We start from the raw sequence: 26,014 nt of genomic DNA on the forward strand, positions 1-26,014 counted from the left end.
AAACCATACTTACAGGTGCATGAAACGCTAGAAATTATTTAATTTATGAAAAAATGAATGTGCTGTTACATTTTAAACTTCATGTTTAGAAAAAACTCAAATTTTATAGTTAATTATCTCAATGTTTACCACAGTTTTTAATAGATTTGGAAAATTCTAGAGTTTCATACACCTGTAAGTATGGTTTGTATGCTGTGCAAAATTCATCGAAGAAACTCCCTTACTTATGAAGAAAAGTGTACCTATACCAACAAACGCAGCCATTGGTAAGTGAACAAAAGCTGAAATACAAAAAAATAAATTATTTTCTTATATTCTTGAACTTCCACCACTATAAGTGTAAATCCTGAATCCTTTCTGGTCATTCTGACAAAGTTTTATGAATTTATTTTTAAAAGTATAGACAGTGGAAATTAAAAATTCCTGTGGTGTCTCTCCTGTTCCAAGTCGTTCCGTTTGACGTCCTGCCCCCTTTAACGATGATGGAGGTGGATAGCAATCACTCACCTTTCTCTCTCAGGTAGACCACACAGGCTCAATAATACTGTCACGTCGAAGAAGGTGTAAGTAAATGAATAACGAACACTAACTTAACTTAACGAAGGTGTATTCAGCACTTACACATACAAGAATGCGGAGCGAACTGCCTCGGACCAGAACACATACGGTATATATACAGTTACAGAACATTACAGTACAATGGTTCATGGCGTTTGTGGATACTTCTAGAATGTACTCGAAGCGAATATAGAAATTAAAATTTTACAGTTCAGGTCAGTTTCGAACTCACGACCCCCTACTCAACAGTCTAGTGTCATAGCCACTATACTATTTTTTTTTTTTTTACGCATTTTGTTCGATATAGTTCGTTGCGTTTGGTCGGGGTGGACGTCACAAGACATCCGTTCAAATTGATCGTTGGTTCCTTGACTCAGTTTTTTATTACAGAGAGCACGCAGCCCTCTGACCGAACACGCTTTTATGTTTTTTTGTTCGTTGTGTTTCGTCGTTGCGGACGTCACATGACATCCGTTAAAGTTCGTTTCGTTGATCCTCCCACTCAGTTTTTTTTTATTACAGAGGCCAAGCAGCTCTCTGACCGAACACGCTGAGCTGCCGTGCCGGCCCGACTGAGCTACCGTGCCAGCACACTACAATGACGGTGCTACTCAGTTTCTTCTGCGACAATATTCAGATCTGGTGACTGTGGTGGCCAGGGAAGATGCGTCATTTCATAATCGTGCTCACAAAAACAGTCCCAGACGATGCGAGCAGTGTGGACAGGGGTCCTGTCGTCTTGGAGCACGGCATCTGTTACGGCGTAAAGTCAGGAGCCGGCACCCCAGTCGGGAACGAGAGAGAAGAGATGTGTGAAAAGACGCCAGCCAATAGCACGCTGACCGACTCGTTTCCAGGACGACAACGCCACAGCAGCGGTCTCTGTATGAAGAGCCGCACTCGACTGGTGGCGGGCCAGTTCTACAGACGCTATAGAAGCGTCAGCTCTGATCACTTGCTTGAACACGGATTTGGGAACTGAAGAGATTTCTTATTTTGTCTGCCGCCCTTTCCATGCGTCAGATCTGTGTAACACCAAGTTAAGTATTGTATTTTTTTTTCATTTTGTAATAAAACTCATTAATACGATTTGTTTGAATGTTGTCTAGCGATCCGAGAAAGCAGGTTTCCTAGCTACCTCATATTTGATGATTTAACAGCATCACCACCACTGGAGAACAAACATTGTACCATGGGATGGGCATGATCAGCCAAAATACGACCTCGCTGGGTAACCATGGGTCTCATGGAGTACCACGATACGACGGTCCTAATCGAACACCGCCATGTTTCACTCTTGGGGCGTAAACCCGGAAATGCCGGCATCAGTGGCTGAGCGGTTCTAGGCGCTTCAGTCTGGAACCGCACGACCGCTACGGTCGCAGGTTCGAATCCTGCCTCGGGCATGGATGTGTGTGATGTCCTTAGGTTAGTTAGGTTTAAGTAGTTCTAAGTTCTAGGGGACTGATGACCTCAGATGTTACGTCCCATTGTAGAAACGACGGAAAGGCTCCGTCCCCGCCGCAGCCGCAGTGGTCCACAACCCTACGACGACTACCGCAGTCCGCCGCCGAAGTGGCCGTGCGGTTCTATTCGCTGCAGTCTGGAACCGCGAGACCGCTACGGTCGCAGGTTCGAATCCTGCCTCGGGCATGGATGTGTATGATGTCCTTTGGTTAGGTAGGTTTAACTAGTTCTAAGTTCTAGGGGACTAAAGACCTCAGAAGTTGAGTCCCATAGTGCTCAGAGCCATTTGAACTATCGCAGTCCACTTCACCCCTCCGCCGCCCCACACCGAACCAAGGGTTATTGTGCAGTTCGGCCCCCGGTGGACTCTTCAGGGAACGTCTCACACCAGACGAATGTAACCACTATGTTTGCGTGGTAGAGTAATGGTGGTGTACGCGTATGTGGAGAACTTGTAGCGCAGCAATCGCCGACATGGTGTAACTGAGGCGGAATAAGGGGAACCAGCCCGCATTCGCCGAGGCAGATAGAAAACCGCTTAAAAACCATCCACAGACTGGCCGGTTCACCGGAGCTCGACACAAATCCGCCGGGCGGATCCTTCCCGCCCGGAAAGCCGTGCGTTAGACGGCCTACGTCCCGTAGTACTCAGTGCCATTTGAACCATCTAAAACTCGGAAATAACTAGGAAACAGTGTGACACTCGACTCCGAACAAATGACATTCTTCCGTTGCTCAATGGTCCACGTTACGAGGCTTCGGCACCGCATTTTCATGCAACTGGAATTTGCATCACTGATGATTTGTTTTTGTATTCCAGCTCGCCCTGCACCTCCCAGCTTTTGGAGCTCCCTTCGTGTTCTGGTGCTGAGAGGGTTCTCGAGTGGGACAGTAAGTTCTGCAGTGACATTTGTTTTGTATGCGACAGTCATTCAGATTCGCTGCCTAGCGTCCGCAGCTCGTGGTCGTGCGGTAGCGTTCTCGTTTCCCACGGCCGGGTTCCCGGGTTCCATTCCCAGCAGGGTCAGGGATCTTCTCTGCCTCGTGATGACTGGGTGTTGTGTGATGTCCTTAGGTTAGTTAGGTTTAAGTAGTTCTTAGTTCTAGGGGACTGATGACCATAGATGTTAAGTCCCATAGTGCTCAGAGCCTTGTTTGAACCCTGCCTAGCAAGGACGTGGATATGCCGCTGCGAGCGGCGGCTGCAGGCCGCCGTCGTATAAGGGGAGCGACCGCCGAGGTATGCATATCACGTGGCGCGACTGTCTGCCACTGAGCCTGTGGCCCTGGCTCACTGCGCAGCTCATAGCTTGCTGTACTTTGTAGCTGTTAGTATCGCGCTGTAGCACAGCCAATGTGACTTAGTTTCTTTTCCAGTCTCGAGTGGTTACTGGTCTGGCCGTTGTACACTCATGTTCAGAAAAAACAGAACTACTTGAATGACTAAAGATATGACGTTCATACTCACAGGACATGTACATAGTATGTTCTGCAGAAATTATTAGCATTTGAGCCATGTCGGCCTGTGGGTTCAAGGGCAACATCTAATCACCGCGCATCACCATCTACCGGTAAAATGTACCTGCGGCTCTCGTTGTCGCCACACACCGATGGTAATCAGAGTGCTTGAACAGACGTGCAGGATGCCTCGTAGACCTATGCGTGGACTGTACGAGGTGAATGCAGCATGGATGGCTATACCACAGGACGCCATTCGTGCCTTACACGCGTCGATGTTGTCACGCATGGAACAAGTTACACGAAGTGAGGTGGCTGAAATGCTAAACACTGCTGCAGACCACACTAATTAACGTACATGTCCTATATATATCTGGAATGAAATTTTCACTCTACAGCGGAGTGTGCGCTGATATGAAACTTCCTGGCAGATTAAAACTGTGTGCCGGACCGAGACTCGAACTCGGGACCTTTCCCTTTCGCGGGCAAGTGCTCTACCAACTTTTTTTTTAATCTCATTTTGTTCTTTATAGTTCGTTGCAATTGTTCGTGGCGGACGTCCCCTGACGCCCGTTGAAGTTCGTTATTGATCCATTCACTCAGTTTTTTTTTATTGCAGAGGGCAGCTAACCCTCTGACCGAACACGCTGAGCTACCGTGCCGGCAGACAAAGCCGGTAAATCAGGAGAGCGGGAGGCGGGTTTGAACTGTCGTCCTCGCGAATAAGAGTCCACTGCGCTAACCACTGCGCCATCACACTCAGCAAGTGCTCTACCAACTGAGCTACTCGTGTACGACTCACGGCCCGTCCTCACAGCTTTAATTCCGCCAGTACCTCGTCTCCTACCTTCAAAACTTCACACAAGCTCTCCTGCGAACCTTGTAGAACTAGCACTCCTGGAAGAAGGGTTCGCAGGAGAGCTTCTGTGAAGTTTGGAAGGTAGGAGACGAGGTACTGGCGGAATTAAAGCTGTGAGGACGGGGCGTGAGTCGTGCACGGGTAGCTCAGTTGGTAGAGCACTTGCCCGCAAAGGCAAAGGTCCCGAGTTCGAGTCTCAGTCCGGCCCACAGTTTTAATCTGCCAGGATGTTTCATGTCCTGTATATATGAACGTTCTGTCTCTAGCCGTCCACCCCCCCCCCCCCCCCCACCCCACCCCCAACTTCATTTTTCCTCTCTTTCCTGCTTTTCTTTACCATCATCTGTCCAGGTTCCCCCCATATACCCTCGGCAGTGGTGTGTCATATTTGTCCCAACTTTTTAGTCCAGTATTCAAGTGAGTGTTCAGTGTTGTGCGTCTCTCCAAAGTGTTGCGAACAGAAATCATGCTCTCGCTGGGTGTGATTTTTGTATCTCTTGCGAACAACCCCGCGACCGCTACGGTCGCAGGTTCGAGTCCTGCCTCGGGCAAGGATGTGTGTGATGTCCTTACGTTGGTTAGGTTTAAGTAGTTCTAAATTCTAGGGGACTGGTGACCTCAGATGTTAAGTTCCATAGTGCTCAGAGCCATTTGAACCATTTTTCTTGGGAACAGAAACCAGACGGTCGGCGTGTTTTTTAATCGTCTGTCTATTATTGTACCTGTCTGCTTCCTGTGTATTTTATTCGCATCACCAACCCTTTGTTTTTTGTTTTAAGTTCCACAATTTTCCGCCATTTTACCATTTAAGTCACCGATTTTATCGCCTGCTTTTATTATTTATTATCTTCATTTTATAAAACAAATTCTGTAGGCTGAAGAGCGGCGTACTAAACTGCTTCCAGTCCGCCACCTTCGGGGGGGGGATCGAATATCAATAACGGAAAAAAAAGAACTAAAGAACTAGTCGTTGTCTTCGCTACGTCCCGGACTTGCTAGTGCTTCGTTCACTTCGAAAATTCAGTCTATTGCGGACGTATAGGAACGTGTGTTCGTTTCTCTGTGGTCACTGGAGCAAGTGACGATCAACACACTACCTACGCGACGCAGGATAGACAAATTTGCAGCTATCTTCCTCTTATATCTGTCGTCACAATCCTCTTCAATGATCGTCTGTCACGATCAGTCAGCACAAACTTTCGTCTGCGTTGTGGCTCATTGGGTGACGTTTCTCCGCTGCGGTGTAAATCTGCATCATGGTGCCTCTTGAAACCTCAAACGCCACGGGTACCTTGCTTACGGAAGCATCCATCATTAGAGTTCCAACAATATTCCTACATTCGAATTCCCTTAGTTCCGACATAATGCACTCACAAACACAGAAAACTGTTCTGAACACGAATGACACTTGCAGCGTATTGAGGGCAATGCATAGGTGCTGTTCATTGTCAAATACAACAGCACCAACCTGCAGGCTTGGTTAGCATCTGCATTTATGTTCGAGCATGCGTTTCTTGAGGTGTTTCCATATTTTCATCCAGCCCCTGTATACCAAAGACAGGAGACATTCCTCATGCAGGACTATATTCTGAATTGGAGCTGTCTCACCACATATTGGCAGCCTATGCACACGTAACAAACTCATTTCTGGGTATGAAGCGAAGTGTAAAGTCCTCCGTCTGTCACGGAGATAGTATTGATATCAATGTAACTCTTTTTTACTCTGTTGGTGTACGATGCGCAGTAACTTTGGCTGTAAGGCGCATAATACCAAAACGACTAAATTACTGTTTTCTCGATATGCTTTACAATTTACAAAAATGAAAAATAAAAATTGGACAAGTGTGAGTAGGACTCACGCACTGAGGGCTCCGTACAAATTTAATTATATATATAGACAGTTCGTTCACTGACCCGCCACGTTGGCTGAGAGCGCTAATGCGCTGTTTCGTGGGCTCGGGTAGACGCGCCGGCCCCGGATCGAATCCGCCCGGAAGATTACCGACGACGGTCGGTGTGCCGGCCAGCCTGGGTGTGGTTTTTAGGCGGTTTTCCACATCCCCCTAGGTGAATACCGGGCTGGTCCTCATGTCCCGCCTCAGTTACACAGCTCGCAGACATCTGAACACTTTCGCAATATTCCATTGATTACACTGGTTGCAGACAGTTGGGGTACACTAATTCCATCCCGGGGGGTACAGGGTGGTGGCACGAAAGGCATCCGGCCACCCCTTAATCTAATATTGCCAAATCCGATTAACCATGCCGACCCTGTGTCCCTGCGAGAAAAAGGCACAAGTGAGAGAAAGAAAGAAAGAATAGACAGTTCATCCACCCTGGGACCCGAGAATCTCGACCATTTTTCCTGCCTATTATCGATATCGGCAATGGCAAGATATCGTCCTGGTAATAGCAAGACAGTATCAAAAGCTTTGCAGTAATTCTTGAGGCTATCTCGGACATACAAAAAGAAGCGAGTTGGGGCCTTCGGTTTGTATATGTAGAGAGAGAAGATTTAATAACATGTCTTTATTTACTTGCTAAAACATGACTAAAACTTACATTTTACATTTGCATGCAGTAATAGTTTTCCATCACGTTTCTGAAGGATGATGAATGGAATGTAAGTTATAACGGCAAAAACGTTTTTTTACGGCATTCAATTACAATTTAAGAATTTTCAGATTTTTTACTTGTACTTTGAAACCTTGCTCCTTGCCAAATTTAATGATTGTAGGCCAACGGGAAGAACCCTTTAGGTTTTGATGAGCGAGTTTGCGAGTATTAAAATATGTGTCATAAATGGTCGTAACTTTTAATTTCGTTGACTTAGAATCTTATATTTTTCACACTGCCAAATAACAAATTTCAACGTGATACGTCAAACTTCATGAGAAAAAGTGGTTTTAACAGAGGGACGGAAAGACTGAAAACACTTCGCTAAAATGAGTCATTTTCGTGTGTTATAACAACAAATTGACAATTTTCGAATTTTTTCCTTCACTTGCACTGTGAAACCTTGCTTATTGCCAAATTTCACGCTTGCAGGTCAACGGGATCTACTCTATAGGTTTTAATGAGTGAGATTGCGAGTATCAAAATGTGACAGGAATGGCCGTATCTTTTGATTAAATCGACTTAGGTGTTTAAATGTTTTACTCCGCCAAGGGACTGCATATTTTAGAATGTGACATAAATCTTAAATTGATACGCCTATTCGTTCCTGATAAAAAAAGGGTCTTGACAGACAGACAAACAAATAAAAACGGTAAAAATAATTTTTCGTGTGATTTAATTACAAATTACCAATTTTCGAGTTTTCCCTTTACTTGTACTGTTAAACCTTGCTTCTTGCCACACTTCGTGATTCCGGTCAACGGGAAATATCCTATAGGTTTTCATGGGCGAGTTTGTATCAGAATCTGGGGCATAAATGACCGTATCACTTGACTGCATTGACTTGGAACCTTAAATATTTACAATGACAAGGGCCCGTAGGTCTTAGCATGTAGCGTAAATTTCAACTTGATACGTATGCCCGTTCCTGAGAAAAGCGGTCCTGACAGTCGTACAGACAGACAAACAGAAACTCGGAAAACAGAGTCATTCTGTGACGGTTTTGTTTTTACAAATTGAGGTACGGAATGCTATAAAGAGGGCTTGGCGTCTCATAGACAAATGGGTTGTTGAGACGGTGAAATTTATAGGTCTGTCGTTTTGGCCTCAGACGGGTCAGTCGGAACTGACCGAGCACCACGTGATTTTCAGCCGATGGCGTCCTTCGGTTGTGGTATGGAGAGGCATTAGGAAGCGCACAGCTGTCCCAGCCATTGTCGACTTTGCAGACCTTGGAGCCGCTACTTGTCATTCAAGTAGCTTTCAATTGTCATCACGAGCCTTAATGGACTTCGTTCCAGTCCTTCCACCAAGCAAAATCTCTGGCAATACCGGTTACAGGGCAGTATCCGGGTCATCTGCATGACAAATCAGCCGCGCTGGAAACTCAGCTACGGAGGCGGACAATTCATAACTGACGTGGCAGTTTTTTAGGCCTACCTGTTTACGTCCCTAAGTGACTTGCATAATCGATGATTAGCTACTCTGCCATGAACTAAGCAGTTGGCGGACACGTTCAGTGTGCGATTTGTGCTTTTACCAGGGGGGGGGGGGGGGGGGATGTCTTAGGGGGTTAGTATAATTATATATGTTACTAGCTCGGACCGTGGCGTTACCCATGGTTAAACAGTTAATTATAAATAGATGTTAATGTCGAAACTCACTATTCACGCGTATGCACTATCAGAAAAGCCATCCCTTGTTATATCTTTAAAAGTACATTATAGATAAAGCTTATTTACAAAATCATCTACATATAGGTATACGAGGGGAATTCAAAAAGTAAAGGCACATTTGTGAAAAGCTGTACTTATTCTGATGATAGAAAACTGAAACATGCGTTATTTTTCTGTGTAACCTCCCTGGACTTCAATGCAGTTTTCCCGACGTTTTACGAGTTTTTATTTCTTCAGAAAATACGTTTGTCGGTTGCATCTGTAACCAATTTTGCACCACAGCAATGACGTCTTCATCACTTTCAAATCTTCTTCCCTGTAGTGCTTCCGTTAAGGGTCCAAACATGTGATAATCGCTTGGAGCCAGGCCTGGACTGTATGGTGCATATTCCAGCACCTCGAATCTCAACTCCTTTATTGAGTCGGCTGCCCGTCTGGCAGAATGTAGGCGAGCGTTATCTTGCTGCAGGATGGCACCTCTTCACAGTTTTCCACGACGTTTGGATCTGATTGCAGGTTTTAGTTTCGTACGCTACAGATCACATCCACCATACAATACAGACCTGGCTCTAAAGCCTCGTTTACACTGGAGCGACGTCTTGCAACATTGTGGCATGCTACGGAATTGTGGCGTGCGTCTTGTCATTTAGTTCTAAATGTTTTGAAATGCTTAACTGCTACATAACACTTTTTCAAAATTAATAAGTAAACATATTAATAGTAACCTTTCGGTGTTCGGTTCCACAAATTTAAATTATATGTAAAGTTTTACTCCAGTGCGTGGGAAATAAACATCCCAGGTTGGGATGCATAAACTAAAACCAGAGAAGGGGATGGTCTGATGCAGAGGGGGGGAAGGGGGGGGGGCAGAATCCCCCCCAACCCACCCTGTAAATCGCACACTGGACACACTGTAGAACATCGTTTCATTATTCATGTGTCGTTCCTGCATTGGATTTTCCCTGCATAATGTGAGACTTACTGAGAGTACATATCTTGCCTACTTTCTTCGTAACATTCGGTAACTATTGATTTTGCTGAGTGCGTGTACTTTCTGTGTTTTCATAGTAATAGTTTAACCTGTATATATTGCTCAAGTTTGAGTGTTACGGGATTTTAAGGTGCTACCTCGTGGAAATGTGGCTCCGGTTGTGAACAAAACGAACGACGCAAATGTCAGTATAGTGGCCTCGTAAAAAAACTACCGGCAGAATTTTGCCCTGGGCTCTTTGTTGGTAGTATTGGAGGATTTTTTAAAAACATTTTTTGAGTCATCGTTCTTCAGACTGTTTTGATACGGCCCGCCACGAACTCTTCTCCTGTGCAAGCCTTTTCATCACAGAGTAGCACTTGCAACCTGCGTTCTCAATTATTTGCTGGATGTTTTCCAATCTCTGTCTGCCCTTACAGTTTCTACCCTCTACAGCTCCCTCTAGAACTACGGAAGTTATTCTCTGATGTCTTAACAGATGTCCCATCACCCTGTCTCTTCTCCTTATCAGTGTTTTCCATATATTCCTTCCCTCTCCTATTCTGCGCGGAACGTCCTCATTCCTTACCTTAGCAGTCCACCTAATTTTCAACATTCGTCTGTAGCACCACATCTTAAATGCTTTGATTCTCTTCTGTTCCGCAGGCCGGAGTGACCGAGCGGTTCTAGGCGCTTCAGTCCGGAACCGCGCGACCGCTACGGTCGCAGGTTCGAATCCTGCCTCGGGCATGGATGTGTGTGATGCCCTTAGGTTAGTTAGGTTTAAGTAGTTCTAACTTCTGGGGGACTGATGACTTCAGATGTTAAGTCCCATAGTGCTCAGAGCCATTTGAACCCTTTTTTCTTCTGTTCCGGTTTTCCCACAGTCCACGCTAGACGTACATTCTCAGAAATTTATTCTTCAAATTAAGACCTATGTCTGATACTATCAGACTTCTCTCGGGCAGGAACGCCATTTTTGCCAATGCTTGTCTGCCTTTTATGTCCTTCCCCCGTCCATCATGGGTTATTTTGCTTCCTGCGTAGCAGAATTCCTTAACTTCATCTACTCCGTGATCCCCAATTCAGACGTTAAGTTTCTCGCTGTTTTCATTTCTGCTACTTCTCTTTACTTCCGTCTTTTTTCGATTTACGCTCAGTCCATATTCTATACTCATTAGACTGTCCATTCCATCCAATAGATCCCGTGACTCTCCTTCACTTTCACTGATGATAGCAATGTCATCAGCGAATCTTATCATTGATACCGTTTCACCCTGAATCTTAATCGCGCTCTTAAGCCTTTCTTTTATTTCCGTCATTTCTTCTTCGATGTGTATGTTGAACAGTAGGGGCGAAAGACCACATCCCTGTCTTATACCCTTTTTAATCCGAGCACTTGGTTCTTGGTCTTCCAGCCTTATTGTTCCTTCTTGGTTCTTACACATATTGCGTATTACCCGTCTTTCCCTATAGCGCACCCATTTCTTTCTCAGAATTTCGAACATCTTTCACCATTTGACATGGTCAGAGGATGTTTCCAGGTCGATAAATCGTATTGACATGTCTTGATTTATCTTCAGTCTTGCTTCCATTATAAACTGCATCGTCAGAAGTTCGTCTTTGATGCGTTCACCTTTCCTAAAGCCAAACTAATCGTCATGTAATAGATCCTCAGTTATATTTTCCATTCTTCTGTATATTTTTCTTGACAGCGACTTGGATGTATGAGCTGTTAAGCTGATTGTGCGATAATTCTCGCTCTTGTCGGCTCTTGCTATCTTCGGAATTGTGTGGATGATGCTTTTCCAAAAGTCTGGTGATATATCACCAGCCTCATACATTCTGCACACTAACTTGAATAGCCGTTTTGTTGCCACTTCCCCCAATGATTTCAGCAATTCCGATGTAATTTTATCTATTCCGTAGGTCGTATTTGACCTTAATTCGTCCAAAGCTGTTTTAAATTCCGATTCTAATACTGGATCCCTTACCTCCTTCCTGTCGGCCCTTGTTTCTACTTCTGTCACGTCATTAGACTTGTTCTCACCCTCGTAGAGGCCTTCAATGAACTCTTTCCACCTATCCGTCCTTTCCTCTGCATTTAACAGTGGAATTCCCATTACGCTCTTAACGTTACCACCCTTGTTTCTAATTTCACAGAAGGTTGTTTTGACTTTTCTATATGCTGAGTCAGTCCTCCCTACAATCATTTCTTGTTCGATTTCTTCATATTTTTCCTGCAGCCATTTCGCCTTAGCTTCCCTGCACTTCCTGTTTATTCCGTCCGTTAGTGGCCTGTATTTCTGTATTCCTAAATTTCCTTGAACATTTTCGTACTTGCTTCTTTCATCGATCAGCTGAAGTATTTCTTCTGTTACCCGTGGTTTTTTCGCAGTTACCTTACTTGTACCTACGTTTGTCTGTTCAACAACGTATAGTCATGTAAAATTCACCAGACAGTCACGTAATTATCATTTATTTCAGGGCCAATTGTCGTGTATTTGTACCTTGATTATTGTCCGTATGTCGTAACATACTCGTGGCGACACCGTGCTCCAAATATCCTGTACCATAGCTGCTGTCTGTACGGAATGTATTCCCGCTGCAGGTGTGCTACTTCACGGTAATTGCCACTTTCACGATCGCACATCAACAGTTCATCTCTTTGTTTTTGGTTTGAATAAAGCACTGTTTCTAACACACGAACAGCGCCCAGTTGCATAACTCACTAGTCGCTGTTCATGTGGAACTATGTCGACCTTCCTTTCAATCGCGTGATGTTAACACGAATAATCGTAGATGCCATCTTTGTTCTATACATCAGAGCAAATGTGATTCGTACTGTAATTAGAGTTTTACAACCGTCTCCACTAAAAATATTCATAGTACATTGCAGTAGGGAGAGTTACATAATGCCCTATTTCGTCCAGTGCCCTGAATCTCACTACCAATGCATTGTAGGGTATCTGGCGTAGTAGTCGTTAACCTAGAGTAGAAGCGAGCATTCGAGGAACTTTATTTCATTATAAATGACTCCGCAGAGCACTGTAAGATATTATATTTTGAATGTAGTTAAACTGACAGCAATACATTAGTAGTACAGTAAGAAAAAAAAACCTTGCGTAAGGCCTACAATTGTCTTAGACGTCCCATAGCAAAATGTGTTTCAGAGGTTTCTAAAAATTCCTAGTCCCATGTGATATCTTTCAGCGTTTCTATAGATTCCATTCAGTAACTCATTAATCACTCTAACGCGGAAATAAATAAAAATGAAAGACGAGAGCTTACAGCTCATTATCATCGTTATATCATCATATTACCAGTGGATGGCAGTGAAGTTAACACATACGGTGTTGCAAATATAGGAATCGAGTACGGCGCCAGTCCCTATTGAAATACTTTTTAGCTTCTACAGTGAGTTCGCTAAGGATTTAAGCTTTCTCTTAACTTTTATTGGTCGAAAGTATCTCACAAGACGATGGATTGTAGGTGAATAGCAAAGTGGCCAGACGTCTTTCGTGTATAGAAAGAACGAAACAATACAAACGCACAATTGAAGACGTCGACGGAAGAAATGTAGTGAATTTTAGTCTGATCGCCGGCCGAAGTGGCCGTGCGGTTCTAGGGGCTGCAGTCTGGAGCCGCGAGACCGCTACGGTCGCAGGTTCGACTCCTGCCTCAGGCATGAATGTGTGTGATGTCCTTAGGTTAGTTAGGACTAACTAGTTCTAAGTTCTAGGGGACTAATGACCTCAGAAGTTGAGTCCCATAGTGCTCAGAGCCATTTGATCCATTTGTTAGTCTGATGTAGTATGTGTATTTCCAGAATGTGTATTGTTTTCTACTACTCCACGTGCTAGTAATAGATGCACTTATGTTCAGAAAAAAAAACGTAACACCTTGACCGAGCAGAGATTGAATATTCATATTTACAGGACATGCACATTAGTATGTTCTGCAGAAATGATTAGTCACCTCTGTTCAGCATGTGTCCTGTTGCCTCGTAGGCACGGGTTCTGCGATGGGCCCTGATAACTTGTTCAGGCGCGAATGTAGTATAGCCGTGCATGCTGCATACACCTGATTCCAAAGTTCATCTGCTGTGGTCGGCATTGTCTCACAGCGCTTCACCCGTCGTTTCACTATACTCCACACATTTTCGATTGACAAGTCTGGTGATCTGACGGGCCAGGGAAAAAGGTTGACGTCCTGTGACACCAAGAAGGGGCGTGTTTGTAGAGCAATATGCGGTCGTGCATTGTCTTGCTGAAAAATGGCGTCTGGGGTGTTGTGCAGAAAGGGAGTGGCTACGTGTCACAGGATGTCATTCACGTAGGGCACACTGGTCACAACACCTTGGACACGCACCAACTGTGATTTGTGGATGTACCCAATAGCACTCCATACCATAAGGCCTCGAGCTGGCTCTGTATGTCTTGGGCGAATACAGTCACTGTGATGGCGCTCCCCTGTCTGCGGCTAACCAAAATGTGGCGATCATTTTCAAACAGACAGAACCTGGATTCGTCCGAAAACACTATCTGATGCCACTCCTGTCCACACTGACGGCGGTCCACGCAGCACTGCCGCCTAGCACGTTTCTGCACATTCTTCAAAGGTAGGCGGCGAAGTGGACGACGCGCACCTAACCCGTGCCGTAATAAACGGCGTCGGACTGTCACTCCAGATAATATACGACGTGTTACACTGTTCCACTGTTGTGCCAGAACCGAGGAGGGCTTAGATCTCTCCTGCAACACCATTAGGATGAGATGTCGATCTTCTCTGGGAGTGTTCTGGGCGGTGCGACCTGACGTATCTCGTCATGTTCTACCGCTTTCTGTGAACCGTTCTGCACATTCCCGTTGTGCCTCCGAAACACTTGGTCCTACACGAGCAGTAATTTTCCGGATAGATTCATCACATCCTCTTATGCAAATAACGCTGCCCGTTTCAAACTTACTGAACGTGCATACGTCTTCGAGGTATCCTGCACGACTGCTCAAGTAGCACTGATCCATTGCCTTCGGTTCATCGCGACAACGAGAGCCTCAGGCACATTTTACCGTTGGGTGGTACTGCGCCGCGATATCGATGTTGACCTTGAACCCGCTGGCCGACATCGACCAAATGGTAATCATTTCTGCAGAACATTGTAATGTACATGTGCTGTGAATATGAACGTACTATCTCTAGTCGTTCAAGGTGTTCTATTTTTACTGAAGATGAGTATGTTAGATATGTACCGCAAGAAATCGCATTCTATTATACACGTTGTCTTTAACCTTACTGTTGCCAACGTCTTGTCTTTCAATTTCACTGCACCTGTAATATGAAGTAATTAAAAAAACGTTGTTGTAGGTTATGATTTTCTTCCACCGATCCCGTAAGTTACAGAGTAATATCACAAGGCCTAAATGAACTTTTCTCTCTACGTCGGAGTGTGGAACTTCCCTGGTGGTTAAAACTTGAGAGCTGAACAAGGAATCGAACCTGAAACTTTTCACTTTCACAAATGCTCTGGCGGCTGAGCTTCCCAAGCACTACTCAGGAGCTGTCCTCGCAGCTTTACTTGTGTCGATATCTCATCTACTACCTTCTAAACTCCACAGAGGTTCTCCTACGAAAGTTGTAGGACTAGAAAGAAAGTATATTGTGGAGCTAGCTACATCCTGGGGCTGGTTTCGCGAAGAATTTTTCACTCTGCTATGGAGTGTACAGTGATATGAAAGTTCCAGGCTGATTGAAACTATGTTTCCTACCGGGAATCGAATGTGGAACCCTTGCCAAGGCAAAAGAAAAGTGTCTTTCAAAAGATTAGACTGCACGCCACGTAACTTGGCGGGTGGCCAGAGACTTCGGCACAGCCAGCTGTTAGTAGTGGAGGGGGAGCCACGTGTTGCAATGCCGCCAGACCGCGCGAGCTGCTTTCCGTTTGGCACTCGCCTACTGCACTCAGCCCATTGAAGTAACGCACTCGTACAAGAAGGATGACAAGCGCAATAATTTACGCCTTTTGTGAGTAAGTTCACCTCATAATACTGTGTGCCTTTAAAATATGGGGCTGTATAAAAAGTGTAACGTAGAAAAACGACAATGCATGCTAACAGTGAAATCAATAACCGACAGATCAGCTTTATTACTCGTTTCCGGCGATCAGTGCAAGAATATAGAGTGATAAACAATGGGAGAAAACCACGCCGTATTTATCTTTCCCGTTAACACTAAGAAAATCCGCACATCTTGTGATGTCTTGCAAAATAAAATTTAAAAAAGGGAAGAAAAGAAACGTAGAGAAAAATGTATATTTATTGACACGTTCTGGACCAGCAGTGACATCCTCAAGCAATTTTTATAATACTCAAAAAATGTTTGGCAATACGTGTGATTACTGAGAAAAACTGCGGTGCATTTACGAGCATTTATCTCTCTCTTCCGAACCCAAAGATTACGTTCCCCTTGTGATGGCTTAAAAACTATAGTCTCAGTTATTTATTTTTTCAGGGGAACATGTGAAATTTATGCACGCCATTGTTAAATAACTTATCCAAATTTCTGAGCGATCTAGATGTACAGTATCTTTTCGGATTACAGCTGAAAGAATCTTACTTCAGAAAATGTAAAAAAAAAGGTCTGTCATACACTAACAATCATTATTAAAAACTGCGTTTTCTGTTTCTAGACACCTCACTTACAACAAATAAAATATAATTGTCGTCGATATTTTTGCCATTGTACATAGTTATTACCATACATAACATAAAACAAGTTTCCACTCGCTGTTTGTTCGGGCTAATCTTGGCGAAAGCAAGATAATCTTTGGAACAAAAATTTTCTAAGAAGATATTAGAATATTTAATCACTGCTGTAACGGACGTCTCATGTGGAATGAACGAATGACTAATTTTTCAAAAGTGAAGACACCATTCCGACTAGCATACATACAAAAGAAATTTTACATGTTTTTACGGATAGCAGTCAAACTTTAAATGGAGTTCACAAGAAAATCGACGAGTGTAACTGTTGAAGACCGAAGACAAGCTTTAAAAAAATTCAGAAATGGTTCAAATGGTTTTAAGCATTATGGGACTTAACATCTGGGGTTATCAGTCCCCTAGAACTTAGAACTACTTAAACCTAACGAACCTAAGGACATCACACACATCCATGCCCGAGGCAGGATTCGAACCTGCGACCGTAGAAGTCGCGCGGTTCCGGACTGAGCGCCTTAACCGCGAGACCACCGCGGCCGGCGTGTCTGTTCTTTGGGGCGCTAGCCGCGCATGGCTATTGAGATCCTGCGAGGCGTTGAGTATGGCCCTCCTGAACTTACAGACTCCATATTCGCATGAAAGACACGGATCCCAGTAGTTGTGAGCAGCAACATCACTAAATCCTGAGAACCAAGCCTGAAGGGTAGCAGACAGATTCAATATTTCTAGAATTTGGTAAGGTATTTGATACGGCGCCACATTACCCACTGTTAACGAAGGTACAAGCCTAGAGAACGGGTTCCCAGGTATGCGAGTAGCTCGAAGGTTTCTTAAGTAACAGAACCCAGTATGTTGCCCTCTACCACGAGTGTTCATCAGAGACTAGGGTATCGTCAGGAGTGTCCCAGGGAAGTGTGATAGGACCGCTGTTTTTCCTATGTACTGATACGTAACTGACCTGCGGACAGGGTGAGCAGCAGTCTGCGGCTGTTTACATATGAAGCTGCGGTGCATGGGAAGGCGACATCGTTGAGTGACAGTAGGAGGATATAAGATGACTTAGACAAAATTTCTAGTTGGTGGTTCGAGTCCTCCCTCGGGCATGGGTGTGTGTGTGTTTGTCCTTAGGATAATTTAGGTTAAGTAGTGTGTAAGGTTAGGGACTGATGACCTTAGCTGTTAAGTCCCATAAGATTTCACACACATCTGAACCATCATCATGTTGGTGTGATGAATCCCAGTCACGTCTATTAAATATCTAGGCGTAACGTTGCAAAGCAGTACGAAATGGAGTGAGCATGTAAGAATTGTAGTAGGGAAGGCAAATGGTAGGCTTCGGTTTATTGGAAGTGTGGTTCACTTGTAAAGGAGACAGCATATATGACACTGGTGCGACCCATTTTTGAATACTGTTCGAGTGTTTGGGACCCGAACCAGATCGGATTAAAGGAGGACATCGAAGCAATTCAGAGGCGAGCTACTACATTTGTTACCGACAGATACGAACAACACGCAAGTATTAAGGAGATGCATGGAATTTCAAGTGGGAATCACTGGAGGGAAGCGACGTTTTATTCGAGGAGCACTACTGAGAAAATTTAGAGAACTGGCATTTAATGCTGACTGCAGAACGATTCTACTGCCGCGAACGTACATTTCGCGTAAGGACCTTGAAGATAAGAGTAGAGAGATTAGAGCTCGTACGGACGGAGGCATATAGACAGTCGTTTCTCCCTCGCGCTATTTGCAGCTTGAAAATGAAAGTAACTGACTTGTAATGGCACAGGGAACCCCAGGTTGTAACAATGGAATATTGTACTGAAATCCAGGAGGATCTGCAACGAATTGACGCATGGTGCAGGGAATGGCAATTAAATCTCAATGTAGACAAGTGTAATGTGCTGCGAATGCATAGAAAGAAAGATCCTTTATCATTTAGCTACAATATAGCAGGTCAGCAACTGGAAGCAGTTAATTTCATAAATTATCTGGGAGTAGGCATTAGGAGTGACTTAAAATGGAGTGATCATATAAAATTAATCGTCTGTAAAGCAGATGCCAGACTGATATTCATTGGAAGAATCCTAAGGAAATGCAGTCCGAAAACAAAGGAAGTAGGTTACAGTACACTTGTTCGTTGATAGAAGACATAGAGAAGATCCAACGGAGAGCAGCGCGCTTCGTTACAGGATCATTTAGTAATCGCGAAAGCGAGTCAAGCAGTACATTGCTCCCTCCTACGTATATCTCCCCCCCCCCCCCCCCCCCCCCATAAACCATGGACCTCGCCGTTGGTGGGGAGGCTTGCGTGCCTCAGCGATACAGATGGCCGTACCGTAGGTGCAACCACAACGGAGGGGTATCTGTTGAGAGACCAGACAAACGTGTGGTTCCTGAATTCCTGAAGAGGGGCAGCAGCCTTTTCAATAGTTGCCGGGGCAACAGTCTGGATGACTGACTGATCTGGCCTTGCAACATTACTGGTACTGCGAACGGCTGAAAGCAAGGGGAAACTACAGCCGTATTTTTTCCCGAGGTCATGCAGCTTTACTGTATGATTAAATGATGATGACGTCCTCTTGGGTAAAATAATCCGGAGGTAAAATAGTCCCCTATTCGGATCTCCGGGAGGGGACTACTCAAGAGGATGTCGTTATCAGGAGAAAGAAAACTGGCGTTCTACGGATCGGAGCGTGGAATGTCAGATCACTTAATCGGGCAGGTAGGTTAGAAAATTTAAAAAGGGAAATGGATAGGTTAAAGTTTGATATAGTGGGAATTAGTGAAGTTCGATGGCAGGAGGAACAAAACTTCTGGTCAGGTGACTACAGGGTTATAAACACAAAATCAAATAGGGGTAATGCAGGAGTAGGTTTAATCATGAATAGGAAAATAGGAATGCGGGTAAGCTACTACAAACAGCATAGTGAACGCATTATTGTGGCCAAGATAGATACGAAGCCCACACCTACTACAGTAGTACAAGTTTATATGCCAACTAGCTCTGAAGATGACGAAGAAATTGAAGAAATGTACGATGAAATAAAAGAAATTATTCAGATACTGAAGGGAGACGAAAATTTAATAGTAATGGGTGACTGGAGTTCGAGTGTAGGAAAAGGGAGAGAAGGAAACATAGTAGGTGAATATGGATTGGAGCTAAGGAATGAAAGAGGAAGCCGCCTAGTAGAATTTTGCACAGAGCACAACTTAATCATAGCTAACACTTGGTTTAAGAATCATGAAAGAAGGTTGTATACATGGAAGAACCCTGGAGATACTAAAAGGTATAAGATGTGGGAAATTAAGGAGATGGGACCTGGATAAACTGAAAGAACCAGAGGTTGTACAGAGTTTCAGAGAGAGCATAAGGGAACAATTGACAGGAATAGGGGAAAGAAATACAATAGAAGAAGAATGGGTAGCTCTGAGGGATGAAGTAGTGAAGGCAACAGAGGATAAAGTAGGTAAAAAGACGAGGGATGCTAGAAATCCTTGGGTAACAGAAGAAATATTGAATTTAATTTATGAAAGGAGAAAATATAAAAATGCAGTAAATGAAGCAGGCAAAAAGGAATACAAACGTCTCAAAAATGAGATCGACAGGAAGTGCAAAATGGCTAAGCAAGGATGGCTAGATGACAAATGTAAGGATGTAGAAGCTTATCTCACTAGGGGTAAGATAGATACTGTCTACAGGAAAATTAAAGAGACCTTTGGAGAGAAGAGAACCACGTGTATGAATATCAAGAGCTCAGATGGCAACCCAGTTCTAAGCAAAGAAGGGAAGGCAGAAAGGTGGAAGGAGTATATAGAAGGTTTATACAAGGGCGATGTACTTGAACACAATATTATGGAAATGGAAGAGGATGTAGACGAAGACGAAATGGGAGATACGATACTGCGTGAAGAGTTTGACAGAGCACTGAAAGACCTGAGTCGAAACAAGGCCCCCGGAGTAGACAACATTCCATTAGAACTACTGACGGCCTTGGGAGAGCCAGTCATGACAAAACTCTAACAGCTGGTGAGCAAGATGTATGAGACAGGCGAAATACCCTCAGACTTCAAGAAGAATATAATAATTCCAATCCCAAAGAAAGCAGGTGCTGACAGATGTGAAAAAATACCGAACTATCAGTTTAATAAGTCACAGCTGCAAAATACTAACGCGAATTCTTTACAGACGAATGGAAAAACTGGTAGATGCGGACCTCGGGGAGGATCAGTTTGGATTCCGTAGAAATGTTGGAACACGTGAGGCAATACTGACCTTACGACTTATCTTAGAAGAAAGATTAAGAAAAGGCAAACCTACGTTTCTAGCATTTGTAGACTTAGAGAAAGCTTTTGACAATGTTGACTGGAATACTCTCTTACAAATTCTGAAGGTGGCAGGGGTAAAATACAGGAGGCGAAAGGCTATTTACAATTTGTACAGAAACCAGATGGCAGTTATTAGAGTCGGTGGGCATGAAAGGGAAGCAGTGGTTGGGAAAGGAGTGAGACAGGGTTGTAGCCTCTCGCCGATGTTATTCAATCTGTATATTGAGCAAGCAGTAAAGGAAACAAAAGAAAAATTTGGAGTAGGTATTAAAATTCATGGAGAAAAAGTAAAAACTTTGAGGTTCGCCGATGACATTGTAATTCTGTCACAGACGGCAAAGGACTTGGAAGAGCAGTTGAACGGAATGGACAGTGTCTTGAAAGGAGGATATAAGATGAACATCAACAAAAGCAAAACGAGGATAATGGAATGTAGTCAAATTAAATCGGGTGATGCTGAGGGAATTAGATTAGGAAATGAGACACTTAAAGTAGTAAAGGAGTTTTGCTATTTGGTGAGCAAAATAACTGATGATGGTCGAAGTAGAGAGGATATAAAAGGTAGACTGTCAATGGCAAGGAAAGCGTTTCTGAAGAAGAGAAATTTGTTAACGTCGAATATAGATTTATGTATCAGGAAGACGTTTCTGAAAATATTTGTTTGGAGTGTAGCCATGTATGGAAGTGAAACATGGACGATAACTAGTTTGGACAAGAAGAGAATAGAAGCTTTCGAAATGTGGTGCTACAGAAGAATACTGAAGATAAGGTGGATAGATCACGTAACTAATGAATAGGTATTGAATAGGATTGGGGAGAAGAGAAGTTTGTGGCACAACTTGACTAGAAGAAGAGATCGGTTGGTAGGACATGTTTTGAGGCATCAAGGGATCACAAATTTAGCACTGGAGGGCAGCGTGGAGGGTAAAAATCGTAGAGGGAGACCGAGAGATGAGTACACTAAGCAGATTCAGAAGGATGTAGGTTGCAGTAGGTTCTGGGAGATGAAGAAGCTTGCACAGGATAGAGTAGCATGGAGAGCTGCATCAAACCAGTCTCAGGACTGAAGACAACAACAACAACACGTATATCTCGCGAAGAGACCATGAGGATAAAATCAGAGATAATTAGAGCCCACACAGTGGCATACCGACAATTTTTCTTTCCACGAACACTATGAGACTGGAATAGAAAGGATGACCTATAGAGGTACTCAAGGTACCCTCCCCCACACACCATCAGGTGGCTTGCAGAGTATGGATGTAGATGTAGATATAGATGCTTGATGTTTTCGCCGACGGCGATGTCAGCAGTAAAACTGTCCGTGTCTCGGAGCCAAAATCGTGCTACAGTGGTTTGAGAAGCACTATAGTAAGCTCACGTTGATGTCTCGGCGACCATGTTCGCGTGATGTAAATCCTATGCAACCCACCTGGGTCGCTGTTGGGCGCCATCACCGTGTACGTAACTCAGCGGTCCGTTATTTACGCAAATTGCATGACCTGTGCGTAGACATCTAATATCACATACCTCCACAAACCTATACACGAACTGTCTGAGCCCTGATACGCAAAACCAGTGATGTATTTCGTTCCAAAAACGGAGAAACAAGCTGGTTCACAAGTGGTCATAGTGTTTTGGCTCATCAGTCTATGTCGATGTAGATGAATGATAAACCGCAGTCTCCATAGCGCACGATGCTGCCAGTGTCGTTTTCTGGTGTTGGTAGACGTATCTCCTTCTTACACGAGGCATAACCCGATTTTCTCACAAAGCACCAACATTCAGATGCGATTTCTGAGTGAGAAACCCGGTGCATAATATTTTCTTCCTTACAGAGTGGCGTTGCTCATACCTGCACTGATGAGCAAAAACGTTGTCCACCGCGAAGTTGAATGCCTCCTGGTGGTGTTGCGGTACGTAACGCAGTAAGGAAAGAATGTAAGCGGAAGAATCACGAAACGTAGAGGTCGCTGTATCGCCCATTGTGTAATCCAGAATGGGCAGCGATCTGTGGCAGATCTAACTACGGAGTACAAGGCTTGTGCAGGCACAAAAGTTTCTGAGCACACCGGTCAGAGCCATTGTTGAACGTTGAGTTCTACAATTATGATCATAAATTAAGGATAATGCTGATACATGGTGAAACAACGGTCTGGTGGGCGGTTTGCGGGTTTAAATCACCTCGAGGTATGACTATGCGGTGCATTTGACCTGTGGTCGTCGCACGGTGGCGCTGGCAGCAGTCCACAAACGCAGATGTGTCTTGTCGCAAATCAGAGTACGGTGCAGCGACTAGGTGTGGAGACGTTTTCAGACGTGCTAATGGTGACTGTGTGTTGAAAATGGCTCAAAGAACACATACTGATGAAGTTACGAGGGATAGAACACTAGGGCGACTGGAGGCTGGCCAAACACAGCAGGTCGTAGCACGGGCCCTCCGTGTGCCACAAAGTGTGATCTCAAGATTATGGCAACGATTCCAGCAGACAGGAAACGTGTTCAGGCGCTACAATACGGAAGGTCCACAGTGTACAACGCCATAAGAAGACGGATATCTCACCATCAGTGCCCGCAGACGGCAACGGAGTTATGCAGATAGCCTTGGTCGGGACATTACCGCAGCCACTGGAACAGTTGTTTCCAAACACACAGTCTTCAGACGACTGAACAGACTTGGTTTATTTGCCCGGAGACCTGCAAGGTGCATTCCACTGACCCCTGGTCACAGGGGAGCACGTAAAACCTGATGTCAAGAACACAGTACATGGTCATTGGAACAGTGATCCCAGGTTATGTTCACGGACGAGTCCAGGTGTCGTCTGAATAGTGATTCTCAACGGGTTTTCATCTGGCGTGAACCAGAACCAGAAACCAACCCCTTAATGTCCTTTAAATGGACCTCTATGGATGTCGTGGTTTGATGGTGTGGGGTGGGATTATGATTGGTACAAGTATACCCTTGCATGTCTTTGACAGAGGAACTGTAACAGGTCAGGTGTATCGGGACGTCATTTTGCACCAGTATGTACGCCTTTTCAGGGATGCAGTGGGTCCCACCTTCCTCCTGATGGATGACAACGCACGGCCCCACCGAGCTGCCACCGTGGAGGAGTACCTTGAAACAGAAGATATCAGGCGAATGGAGTGGCCTGCCTTTTCTCCAGACCTTAACTCAATCGAGCACGTCTAGGATGCTCTCGGTCGACGTATCGCTGCACGTCTTCAAACCCCTACGATACTTCAGGAGCTCCGACAGGCACTGGTGCAAGAATGGGAGGCTATACCCCAGCAGCTGCTCGTCCACCTGATCCAGAGTATGCCAACCCATTGTGCGGCCTGTGTACGTGTGCATGCTGATCATATCCAATATTGACGTCGGGGTACATGCGCAAGGAACAGTGACGTTTTGTAGCATATGGGTTTCGTGACCGTTTTCTCAACTTACCACCAATACCGTGGGCTCACAGATCTGTGTCGTGAGTGTTCCGTATGTGCCTGCGCTATTAGAGCCAGTTTTGTTTAGTGCTACGTTGTGTGGCACCAAATTCTGCAATTATCCTTAATTTATGAGCATGAGTGTACATTACACGATCCCTACGTGTTCCTTTGATGATCGGACGACATCTTCAGCTACGATTGCAGTGGGCACCGCATCACTGAGTTTTCACCATGGATCAATAGAAACCAGGTCGATGGTTGCATCCTTGCACTCCGTCATCCAGACGAATAGCTGCTTGAGAGTTGCACCGCGCCACAGATGAAAGGCGGTGAGAGCAGAATTATGTTATGGGGTACATTGAGTTGAACTTCTATGGGACCTATGGCAGTACTCGAAGACACCATGGCAGCAGTGATTCGTGTGAACATTATTTCGGGCCACCTGCATTCCTTCATGGTTGAAGTTTGGTCTGACGACTACGACATCTTCCAACAGGATAACTCTGCGCTATACAAGGCCAGAATCATGGTGCGGGTGCATGACGGTGAACTCACATTGATGTCTTAGCCAGCAAATGCCCCTGACATGTACCCACTGGAACACATATTGGGTGCCCACAAACAACCGTACGTAATTTGCGGGAGTTTAGTGACCTGTTAGTAGACGTCTGGTGCCATATACCTCTGGAAACCAATCCAGGACTTGTAGAATCCATGACAAGCAGAATCGCTGTTGTGCTGTGCTTGAAAAGTGGACCAACACGCTATTTAACAGGTGGTCATAACGTTTTGACACATCGGTGTATTTGTACTGAAATACTTTTTTTTAATATTATGGGACTTAACTGCTAAGGTCATCAGTCCCTAAGCTTACACACTACATAATCTAAATTATCCTAAGAACGAACACACACACCCATGCCTGAGGGAGGACTCGAACCTCCACCGGGACCAGCCGCACAGTCCATGACTGCAGCGTCTGAGACCGCTCGGCTAATCCCGCGCGGCTGAAATACTAATCGTTTGCATATCCAAGCATGTAATACACGTCGCGATAGTCCACCTGCTTAGCTGAGTACTAACGTGTTTGCATACTATACAGCGGGCTCAGGTTCGCTTCCCGGCCGGCTTGGAGATTTTCTCCGCTCGTGGACTGTGTACCGTGTTGTCATCATCATCAGCTCTCATCGACGCGCAAGTCACCCCATGTGGTGTCACTTGAAATAAGACTTGCAACCAGGCGGTCGAACTTCCCCCGTTGAGGCTTCCCGGCCAGCATTGCCACACGACCTTTTCATTTTTTTACTTCACTGTAATTTGTCGTTTGTTGAGTCCCGTTTCATTGTGTTGCGCGTTTAATGACCAGGAGAGTATTAAAGAGCGTAAAGATAGCAGTGAGATAACCAAGTAGGGATAAGAAACATGACTACGAAGGAGACTGTGTGGTATCGTCCGAAGAGTGAGTTTCCATGTGAAAGTTGGTACCTCTCGACGGAGCCACAAGCTAAACAAGTAAGTAGGCTGTTTAGGTTATTTTAGTGGTAACGCCACGTAGCGCTCTGTATGAAGATCATTGGCTGTGCTGTGTGCACTCTGTGGCTGGTTGGCATTGTTGTAATACTCGCCATTGTAGCGTTGGGCAGTTGGCTGTTAGCGGCGCGTAGCGTTGCGCAGTTGGAGGTGAGCCGCCAGCAGTGGTGGATGTGGGGAGAGAGATGGCGGAGTTTTGAAATTTGTAAGACTGGATGTCATGAACTGCTATATATATTATAACTATTAACGTAAATACATTGTTTGTTCTCTATTAAAATCATTCATTTGCTAACTATCCCTATCAGTAGTTAGTGCCTTCCGTAGTTTGAATCTTTTATTTAGCTGGCAGTAGTGGCGCTCGCTGTATTGCAGTAGTTCGAGTAACGAAGATTTT

At 44.7% G+C, this 26,014-nt stretch overlaps 1 protein-coding gene across 2 annotated transcripts in view; it reads right to left on the reverse strand.

The window, feature by feature from the left end:
• The window catches only part of LOC126298000 (retinol dehydrogenase 13-like), a 180,853-nt gene that overhangs the window by 68,311 nt on the left and 86,528 nt on the right, over positions 1-26,014 (reverse strand). The gene's annotated exons all lie outside the window — the stretch shown is intronic.

The sequence above is a fragment of the Schistocerca gregaria genome, chromosome X, assembly GCF_023897955.1.
Source record: "Schistocerca gregaria isolate iqSchGreg1 chromosome X, iqSchGreg1.2, whole genome shotgun sequence".
In the NCBI taxonomy this organism is placed as follows: domain Eukaryota; kingdom Metazoa; phylum Arthropoda; class Insecta; order Orthoptera; family Acrididae; genus Schistocerca; species Schistocerca gregaria.